The sequence below is a fragment of the Orycteropus afer genome, unplaced genomic scaffold (assembly GCF_000298275.1).
Source record: "Orycteropus afer afer isolate SDZICR_OR568_19922 unplaced genomic scaffold, OryAfe1.0 scaffold00003, whole genome shotgun sequence".
NCBI classification, from domain to species: Eukaryota; Metazoa; Chordata; class Mammalia; order Tubulidentata; family Orycteropodidae; genus Orycteropus; species Orycteropus afer.
In genome coordinates this window covers 20,258,814-20,268,898 of record NW_006921590.1, presented here as the reverse complement: position 1 = coordinate 20,268,898, position 10,085 = coordinate 20,258,814, and the positions used below count along the sequence as shown (strand labels likewise).

Sequence of the window (10,085 nt, the reverse complement as noted above, 5' to 3'; positions counted from 1 at the left end):
AGTTTCTAAATTATGGCTGACTCTTTGGAGCTTGTAGATTTCTCTAAGTTTGGCTTCCTCAAAGCCTGTCTCCAGGTAGAAGTAATCATTTTAGCTTATACCACTCCAGAGCCCATGCTGAATCCAGAACATGATTGAGTCTTCCTATACATATCAGATAAGGGGAGCCCCTAGAAATAACTGTTTTCCTCTGATTTGTCACAAGAAGGCTGTGAGCTGTTCTTTAAAGTATAGATGAAAAGATGGTAGGATGGTAATACATACCAAGTTGCTTGATATTGGGCATGTTAACGACACATGTTCCACATTTAACTTTTTGGGAGAAACCTAAAATGCATGAAAGACTGGTCCTGACAGTAGAGGACTGGAGCAACCTGATGACATCTAGGCATCCAGGGAGGGGGAATGAAAATAAGTAGAAATTAGCACTGAACTTGCCCATCTTACTTCTGCTACTAATTGAGAGTTAGGAACTGGTGTGGGCAGGAGTGGGACACTGCAGAAAGAAGTTTTGAGAATCATGTCTGTTTTGAGAGACAAATCTGCCTGGGAAGAGAGAGTTCATTATATTTTCTATGCTTTTGGCAAGACTCACTATGAGTCCTTGGTCAAGATTGACTCCAACTTTCTTTGTGTGACTCACAGGAGAAAACTAAAGCAAATAATGTATGTATGTCATATAATGGATATAAGGATTACATTGACAGATAAACAGTAAATGGGCATGCATTTCCCAACCATAGCTGCAACTTTCCATAAGGTCAGTTCATTTAGATATATCTCTTCATTTGTAATGAAGAACATTCGTTCAAAAAAAAAAAAAAAAGAAAAACCCACACTTTAAAGCTGTGCACTATCATCACTCAAAAAACTTTAAAATACATATTCTGCCAATATCAATAAGAGAAACAGAACTGTTGTGCATGACTTATTTACCCTTACATCATTGTAGAAGTCTATGGAAGCTGATGCTCCTGTGTCTAATGTTGAACTTGAAGTTGCTATAGCACAACAAGACCAGATATTGTGAAGGAAAGATGGATGTCGAGGAGAGCAAAGATAATCTGAAATGTGCGAGGGTAAACTGGAACTCATGTCTGCCTCTCACCAACTCCAACCTTGGTTCAGTGGATGACCTTCAGGAGAAGCTAGTGCTCTTCACCATGGAGCTGTGCAAGTATGTGGCCAGGGTATACAGAAGGTGAAGGAAGACATTGGTAGGAGCTGGATGAGCTGTGAGTCTGGGTGCTGCCCTGCCCAGATCAAGAACAAAGCACAGGAGCCGCCATAGTGAGGCATCCTGCGCTCCTTCAGAGAGTAAAAAAATATATAGCTGCTGCTTCTCTTCTGTCTTCCAAACTTCACACAAAATGCCTCTTGTGGCCAAAGGTAGTGTAGTACTGTACAAGGGAGGGAATTCTGGGAAATAGAGCTCCAGCTTAGCTAAGTAGAGAAAGTACCAAGATACCACAATGCAGTTTTCTAAAGAGCTCAGAACACCTTTGATTCTTCCTCTTCCTCACCACTCACATTCCTCTTCCTCTTCCTCTTCCTCACCACTCACATTAAATTGTTCCATCAATTCTGTTAATTCTTTCATAGTAGTACCTGTTCTCTCATTTCTTCCACCCACTATAGGTCATGCTTGGACTATTTCTTGGCTTTGGTCTCTCCTTTCTTCAACTCATGTCTTGTGACTAAATGTCATCATGCACCATAGTTTTAAAGACTGTCCTTTCTTGGTCTTTACTGCCTAAATCCCTGCTTTGAAAACCTACTTTTCCACTCAATACCACAACGACTTCCCAGGGATTAGCACATTGTCTCTGAACCTCAGCCCCTAGCTGAGGCCATCTGATCTGCTGACTGCTGTTGCTACTTGCAACCTAGGAAAGTTTTGCCTTAACCCAAGATGCCATTGCCATGCCCAGCTATCTACTGGAGAGATACTCTGTGTTAAGTCCTAATGGACTTACTCATACATCCCTGGGATCATGCCTTGCCTGCCTGCCTTACCTTCTTCTCATTTCTTGCAATTGGTCCACTCCATTGCATTGGATATGTGGAGTTTCCAGGCTTTCATGTATCTTTGATATGGCTCATGCAAATATTTACTCCTAGCTCCTAGCTCATCTGCTTCTATAATTCCATAGCTTTCAACAGAAGTCAATATTTTCAATTATCAAATCCCTCCAACCTTTGCAATATCTGTGGTCATAGTGAACTGCACCAGGATCTATCCAAGATAAAGAGTCCCTGTGTGGTACAATCAATCAAGCACTTGATCACTAACCAAAAGTTTGGTGGTTCAAACCCACCCAAAGCACCTCAGAAGAAAGCCATAAAAAACCCATGGAGTGAAGTTCTACTCTGCAGGACATAGGGTTGCCATGAGTGGAAAGTTACTCAACAGCAACTGGTTTGGTTTGGTTCTATCCAAATAATTCAAGCCATGACTTGTAAGCTGCCTTTTTTTTTTTTTTTTTTTAAAAAAAGCAAATCCATCACAAAATTAGCCAAAAGTCAGTGATTTGATTTCATTTATCATGTAATTGGAAGCTGTTCTTGACCTCTCTTTAAGTTCACATTCAATCCATCACCCAAGTTCTGCCAATTGTAGAAATAGCTCTTGCATTTGCCTACTTCTCAACATCTCTGTGCTATGTTATGCAGAGGTAACAAATAATGCCCTATCTCAATGGCTTAAGTTGACAAAAGTGTATATTGCTCACATTATATGTTCATTGTGTGTCAGTTGAGGCTTTGTTGTTTTTCTTCCCTCTGTGATCCAGGATGATGAAGTAGCCTTATCCAGAACATTGCTCATGGTATGGCAGAAGTAACTGAGAACACAGCAAAATTCTTGCTGGCTCTTGAGTCTTCTGCTTATAAATTCCCTTGGCATACATCACTCTTCCCCATTTCATTGATCAAACCAACTCCAAAAGCCATACCTGAATTAAACAAGGACACAGGCATTGCATGTAGAAGCTCAAAATACAGGTAAACAGTAATGCAGTATACCACATCTCTCACCATCACTCTACACAAGATACCATCATCTCTAGTCTAGGATACTGTAGTGTTGTTGTTGTTATATGCTGTCGAGTCGGCCCCAACTCATAGCGACCACTCCTTGGGTTTCCGAGGCAGTATCACTACGGAAGTAGGATTGCCCAACCTTCCTTCCGAGGAGTGGCTGGTGGGTTTGAACCGCCAGCCTTCTGGTTAGCAATCAAGCGCCTTAGGCACTATGCTACCAGAGCTCCTGTAGTAGTCACTGCATTAGTCAGGATTCTTTCATAGTTGCAGAACTGCTATGCGTGATACAGAATAAGGTATTTATTATAGATAAGACCTTAGGCAATTGTTGGGGCTGGTTGAGCAGTTTATGGAGGCTGTGATTTTTGTGTCTAGTTTTGGGCCTGAGGTCCCAGGACCTACATCATTCAGACTGGCAGTTGGGATAGGAAGCTAGATGTGGCAGAGAACAAGGGCAAACCAAGAATGTGCTGGGTCCCACAAGGACAAAATTGGATCTAAGTCTTTCTCACTATTTCTAATCTCAGTGTTGTAGACGACCTGCAAAAGAAGCTGTAACTCTTTTCCCTCAGAGCTGCATGTGTATTTGCATCCTGGATTTAAAGGAACCAAAGGAGGAAATGTGGTGGGAGCTGGTATAGTTGTGGTCTGGGTGCTGTCCCATGCCAACAAAATGATGTATTAGAACAGTAACAATGTGCATGAGCTCTCACAGTGCCACTAACCTTCAGAACTTAAAACATAGGGCTGATGCTCTGCTTTTGTCTTCTCACACAAAGTGTCTCTAGTGACCAAACTACCTGGCCCCATACAGGGAAGGGAATTCTGGGAAATGTAGTTCTAGATTGGCTGAGTTGACATATTGAAAGGTAGCACATTTTTATTTATTCTCCACAATAATGCCTGAGTGATATTTTCAGAATGTGAAAGATCAAACCACTCACCTACTTAAAGTGTGTCAATGGATTCCCTCTATTCTAAAGCATAAAGTCAGTTTTCCAACCTGTTCTCTAAGACCTTGTGTGGTCTGGCCTCTGCCTCCTTCTCCAATCTCATCTTGCCCTGTGTTTCCCTCACTCTTTGAACTACCACCACAGTAAGTTTTTTCATTCCTTCAAATTCACCTTACTCTAACAGGACCCCTTATGTGATATTCTCTCTGCCTAAGATGTTCTTCTTTCTTGCCTTCATCTGGTCAACTGCTACTCATCCTTCAGCTTTTACCTCAATTTTAATGACCCTAAGGAATTTTCTCTTACAGTTCTGATTAGGTCAAATTCCTTTGTTATGTGTTCTCATGGTACCTCCTTGGCTTTTGTCAGTTTTAGTTTATTTGTGTGGCTATTTAATTTATATCTGCCTCTCAATGCTGTATGCTCTAGGAGAGGTGCTGGCAAACTTTTTCTGTAAATGACTAGGTAGTAAATATTTTAAGCTTTGTGGGTCCTACAGTCTCTCTCTGTTGCAATTGCTACTCATCTCTGCTGTTAGAGTTGAGGATAGCCATGGACAACACATAAATGAATGAGCATGACTGTGTTCCAATAACATTTTATTTACAGAAGCAGGTGGTGGGCATATTTGACCCACAGCTCTCAGATTTACCAACCCATCATGGGACACCATACCTTATCTGTTTTGCTACTTTTATAGCCTCAGTCCCTAGTACATTGTTTTGTACACAATGAGTACCAATAAATAGTTGCTCAATGAATTAATGAATTCCATTCATTACCTTACAAATAGACTTTGTCCATTTTGTCTTCCTTTTCTTTGTTTAAACCACTTATCCTGCCAAGAATACCTTTTCCCTAATCCAAATTGTATTTCATTCAAGACTCTTTTTTTCTTTTTTGTTGAGAATCACTTCTTTTCATAAAGCTTTCTCTGATTACTTGAACTTCCAGCGTTGGGGGTCTTCTGAGTTCCAACAGAAATCATTTTCTGTACTAGTAATTTGATCAAATACACTTGAAATAACACTTTACAGTTTAACAAGGCACTTTCCCAAGGTTGGCAATTTATGCCAAATTCCCCTGAGACTTGCTTGAGTCTGGTAAGGGAGGAAGGGAAAAAAAATAGTGAAAAGCAAACACAAAACAGAAATTCAACAAATTATCCTGCTGCACATATGTAAACAGAATGCCCAACACTGCAACAGGTACTGGTGCTGGAGTAAGATGTGGTCCCACAATGCAGAGGTCAAGCCAGGCTTCACCAAGGAGATGTCATCTCTATCAAAGCTTCTTAGGAAAAGAAGAGATAACTCCTTTATTTAAAATGAAAAAAATAACATACATTAGTTTAATACCAGAAATTTACTTTTGTTTTTACCCTACCCCTACAACTTTTCATTATGAAAATTTCCAAACACAAGAAAGACTGAAACAAAAAAAACAGTTTCAGTGAACTCTTGAATCATCTGCCATTTAGATTCAATAATTGTCAACATTTCCTGTATTTGCTTTATCTTCTCTATTTTTTTTCTGATTCATTTGCAAGTTAGTTACTGACATAAAGCAATTTCATCGTAAATACTTCATGTACCTATCCTAAAAGTAAGGACATTTCCTACATAATCACAATACCATTAGTAATATTTCCCTGGGAGCTCTGGTAGCATAGTGTCTATGGCACTTGACTGCTCACCAGAAGGCTGGCGGTTCAAACCTACCAGCCACTCCTCAGAAGGAAGGCTGGGCAATCCTACTTCCGTAGTGATACTGCCTTGGAAACCCAAGGAGGGGTCGCTATGAGTCGGGGCCGACTCGACGGCACATAACAACAACAACAAAAATACTTCCCTACTCTTATCTAATAACCAGCTATATTCAAATTTCTCATTTATCCCCAACTTTTTTTTAATAAATATTTTTTAAAAGTAGGATCCAATCCACTTGGTTGTTAAGTGATTCTGACTCTTAAAAGAAAAATGAGTTCTTGAGAAAAAAGTAGATTAAAAAGTTCAGAAGAGAGAGTATCGTTGTGTGCCCTTGAGTTGATTATGACTCGTAATGATTCTATACGTCAGAGTACAACTGCCGCATAGGACTTCCTATGTGTAATCTTTACAGGAGCAGATCATCATGTCTTTTCTCCTGAGGAGCAGCTGGTGGATTTTAACCACCAACTTTTGGTTAGCAGCTGAGTGCTTAACCGTTGTGCTACCACAAAAATACAGGAAGTATGTTGGGAGAGGAAGCTCTGGTGGCGTAGTGCCTAAGGCATTTGACTGCTAATCAGAAGATGGGTGGTTCAAATCCACCAGCCACTCCTGGGAAGGAAGATTGAGCAATCTACTTCCGCAGAGATACTGCCTCAGAAACCAAAGGAGGGGTTGCTATGGGTGGAATTGACTCAATGGCAGTGAGTTTGTTTGTTTGTTTGTTTTTTGGATGTTGCAAGAATAACAGAGCAATGCTCTATGACCCAATAACCAGCAGAATTGATGGGAAGTGACTTCAGAGGAGTACAAAGAACCAAATCATGAACAATCTTGAATATTAGATAAAAGAGCTTTGAATTCATTCATTTTTCAGTTGATGTGTGTTTTACCACCCTATAAATGTTGTCCATGTCAGGACTGAATAATATACTGTAGGAACAATCTCACTAGCGTGTTTTCATTAGCATTACTCTTCTTTTTATCTGACTCCTATCAGTACAACATCTTATATTATCATTTCTATTAGCATTTTTTAAGGCAGTCCTCTCCAACTATGGGTTTATAGCCAACCATGTCCATTTACAGGATAGGGGCTTGGCATTTTGTCAAATGGACAGTGCACATTATTCTTCTAGCAAGGAAACAATGAACCTCTTTAAGGTTTATCCTGAAAGTGCTAGGCAAGTGAGGGCTGCAGAGAATTGAACCTTTTTTCTGACTTCTGAAAGCCTGTGTCACAGAGGACTTTATCACAGCCTTTTTCTTCTCTAGGGCTGAAACCTACGTTGTGCTCATCGTTTATAAGGATGGTCATTTGCCTTTTCTAATATAAACCATTTCATCCAGCTAAAGTTGGATAACCATTGACACAAAAACCATGTGTAATTCAGCACTCTTTTCTTTTACTTATAGTTGAGGGCTCACAGGCCAAGAGAGGTTAAATTACTTCTCTGGGGTCAAGGTGCAAGACAGTGGTGAATAACTACCTTTCAGTGAATATTGCTGTGTGCCTGTGTCACTGAACCCTGTGCTTTACATAGCGTGTTTTTTAGGTGAGGTTACCTGATGAACTCACATGGCATCAGAGGTGCAGAGAACTAGTAATTGCTTTATTTTCTGTATCAGCTTTGACCTTCCTCATAGGGCCTTCCTCCTCACCATAGAACAAGACAACTTCAACTCATCAATTATTTTTTCAATCTTTTTGAGTTTAATCATTCAGGATATTCAAAATATAACTTTGATTAATTACAATTCTTTTGGTTAAAACCTTAGCCTCTCAGACTCCCTTTTCTTCTCTCCTCTCTCAAAGATGGCTTCTCAGTGTTTGAGGAAGGGCAGAATAACGGGATCGTTGTAGCTATGCTCTCTTAGGTTGGGCTCCCCAGAAGAACACTGTGAGATGAAGATTCTTTAAGGAAGTACCCCAAAGCAGTGCCCGGGAGAGATCTCAGGGAGCTTATGGGATGCTAATGGAAAAGTCCTATATCTTGATCTATGTAGTTGTTACTCTGGCACATTCATTAAGTGAAAATTCATCAAGTTGTACACTTATAATTTATGCATTTTCATGTATCATCATTACATTTTAAAAAATCTATAGTTTTAAAAAATTTATTTAGACTATATGGATATAGGAGCAGCCAATTTTTTTGCAGTCACTCCCCTTAACTCAGCCCTCCAAACCCTGGCAATAACTAATTTACTTTCTCTAATTTATAGATTTACCTATAGACACAAATAATATAATAATACAAACAGAATCACACCACATGTGGCCTTTTATGATAGATATTTTTCATTAGTGTAACTTTTTAAGGTCTATCCATGTTGCAGCATGTATCTCTACTTAATTCCTTTTTGTTGCCATTGACTATTCCATTGCATAGATATACCACATTTTGTTTATACATTCATCAGTTGATAGACACTTGAGTTCTTACCATTTTTTTGTCTATTATGCTATGAACATTCATATACAGGTTCTTGTGTGGATATATGTTTTCATATCTATCTATGTTTAACCAGATAGAAACTTAAACACTTAGGCATTGTAAAACTGTCTTCTAATTTACCTTTTTAACCAAACAGTAAATCAAGGCAGTAATTATAGAATATGTAGAAACCTATGATTTTGTGAACATCACATTAAAACCCACAGTCTTACATGAAAACTGTATGGAGAAAAATTCATAGAAGAGAATTATCATACAGAAAAGAACAAAAATAAGTAAATTAACATATATTTTAAGAAGCTCAAAAAGAACAAGAACAACAATAACAAACAGGCAAAAACCAGTAAGAAACTAGAAAGATCTGGTCAGAGAAAGCATGCAAGTCAAGCAACGATGCAATTTTAGGCAAAGTTAGGTGAAGGGTAGCTTCAATCTGATCCTGCGGGAATGCTGTAGTTTATTTCCCAGAGTAATTCCAATTTGAGGTAAGAGATTAGGGTTTCTTACTCATCCTCCCTAGTATTGCCTGAGGGCTACTCCTTGAGACTTCTGACCCTAGATGGCAGTTAGATAAAGCTAGTTGACTGAAGACAAATGGCCAAAGAACAGTATCAAGTGCAGATATTAAAGGCAGAAGCCTCTAATGTTTGGGACTGGGGGATAGGGCAGACTGTGTGCACACAGACCAGTGAAAAGATTCCAAGGGAATCCAGGAAGTCCACCACATGATGCCTTCTGGATTCCTCTGGTCTTTGGAGAAATGCTCCTTGTCCACATGATTGAGTAGTTGTCATGTACATAATAGATTCTCACAGAGAATAGACTTTGAATCACACAAACTGCTGAAGATAGCTATTTATATAACTGAGAGTCCCATCTTTCCTGGGTCAGGACCTAAAAGGTCTCCCACAAATGACCAGACATTGTACAACCTTGGCACATGCCTACTTACCATTAAAGTGCAGATAGTTGGAATAAGCAAATCAAAAGGGAAGAACACACTCGGCATTTCTCAAGCTGAAAGAACTGAAGAAAAATTCAAGCTTCAATTTGCAATATTGAAGGATTCTAGGGGCAAAATATTGAACAATGCAGGAAGCATCAAAATAAGATGGAAGTAATACTCAGAGTCAGTGTACCAAAAAAGAATTGGTGCGTGTTCTACGATTTCAAGATGTAGCACATGATCAGGAACTGATAGTATGGAAGGAAGAAGTCCAACTACACTGAAGGAACTGGCAAAAAGAACAAGCCTCCAGAAATTGATGTAATACCCGTTGAGATGTTTCAACAAACAGATGCATCACTGGAAGTACTCACTTATTTATGCCAAGAAACTTGGAAGACAGCTACCTGGCCTACCAACTGAAAGAGGACAATATTTGTGTCCATTCCAAAGAAAGGTGATTGAACAGAATGCAGAAATTATCAAACCATATCATTAATATCACAAGCAAGTAAAATTTTGCTGAAAGCAATGTCAAAACGGTTGCAGCAATACATTACAGGGATCTTCCAGAAATTCAAGCCATAATCAGAAAAGGATGTAGAAGGAGATATATCATTGCTGATGTCATTTGGATCTTGGCTGAAAGCAAGAATATGAGAAAGATGTTTACCAGTGTTTTATTGACTATGCAAAGGCATTTGAATGTGTGGATCATAACAAATCATGGATAACATTGGGAAGAATGGGAATTCCCGAACATTGTGTTCATGAGGAACCTATACATAGATGAAGAGACAGTCATTGGAACAGAACTCCATGGTTTAAAATAAAGGAAAGTATGCATCAGGGCTGTATCCTTTCACCATATATGTTCAATCTGTATACTGAGCAAATAATCCAAGAAGCTGGACTATATGGAGAAGAACATGGCAACAGGAATGGAGGGAGACTCATTAACAACCTGCAATATGCA

At 39.2% G+C, this 10,085-nt stretch overlaps 1 non-coding gene across 1 annotated transcript; it reads right to left on the bottom strand.

Annotated features, from left to right (window-relative positions):
• Positions 1-2,477: 2,477 nt before the first annotated feature.
• On the bottom strand, positions 2,478-2,556 carry LOC122149677. The gene has a single exon (XR_006163267.1). It is a non-coding gene; the product is annotated as a small nucleolar RNA SNORD51 (small nucleolar RNA).
• Positions 2,557-10,085: the final 7,529 nt, after the last annotated feature.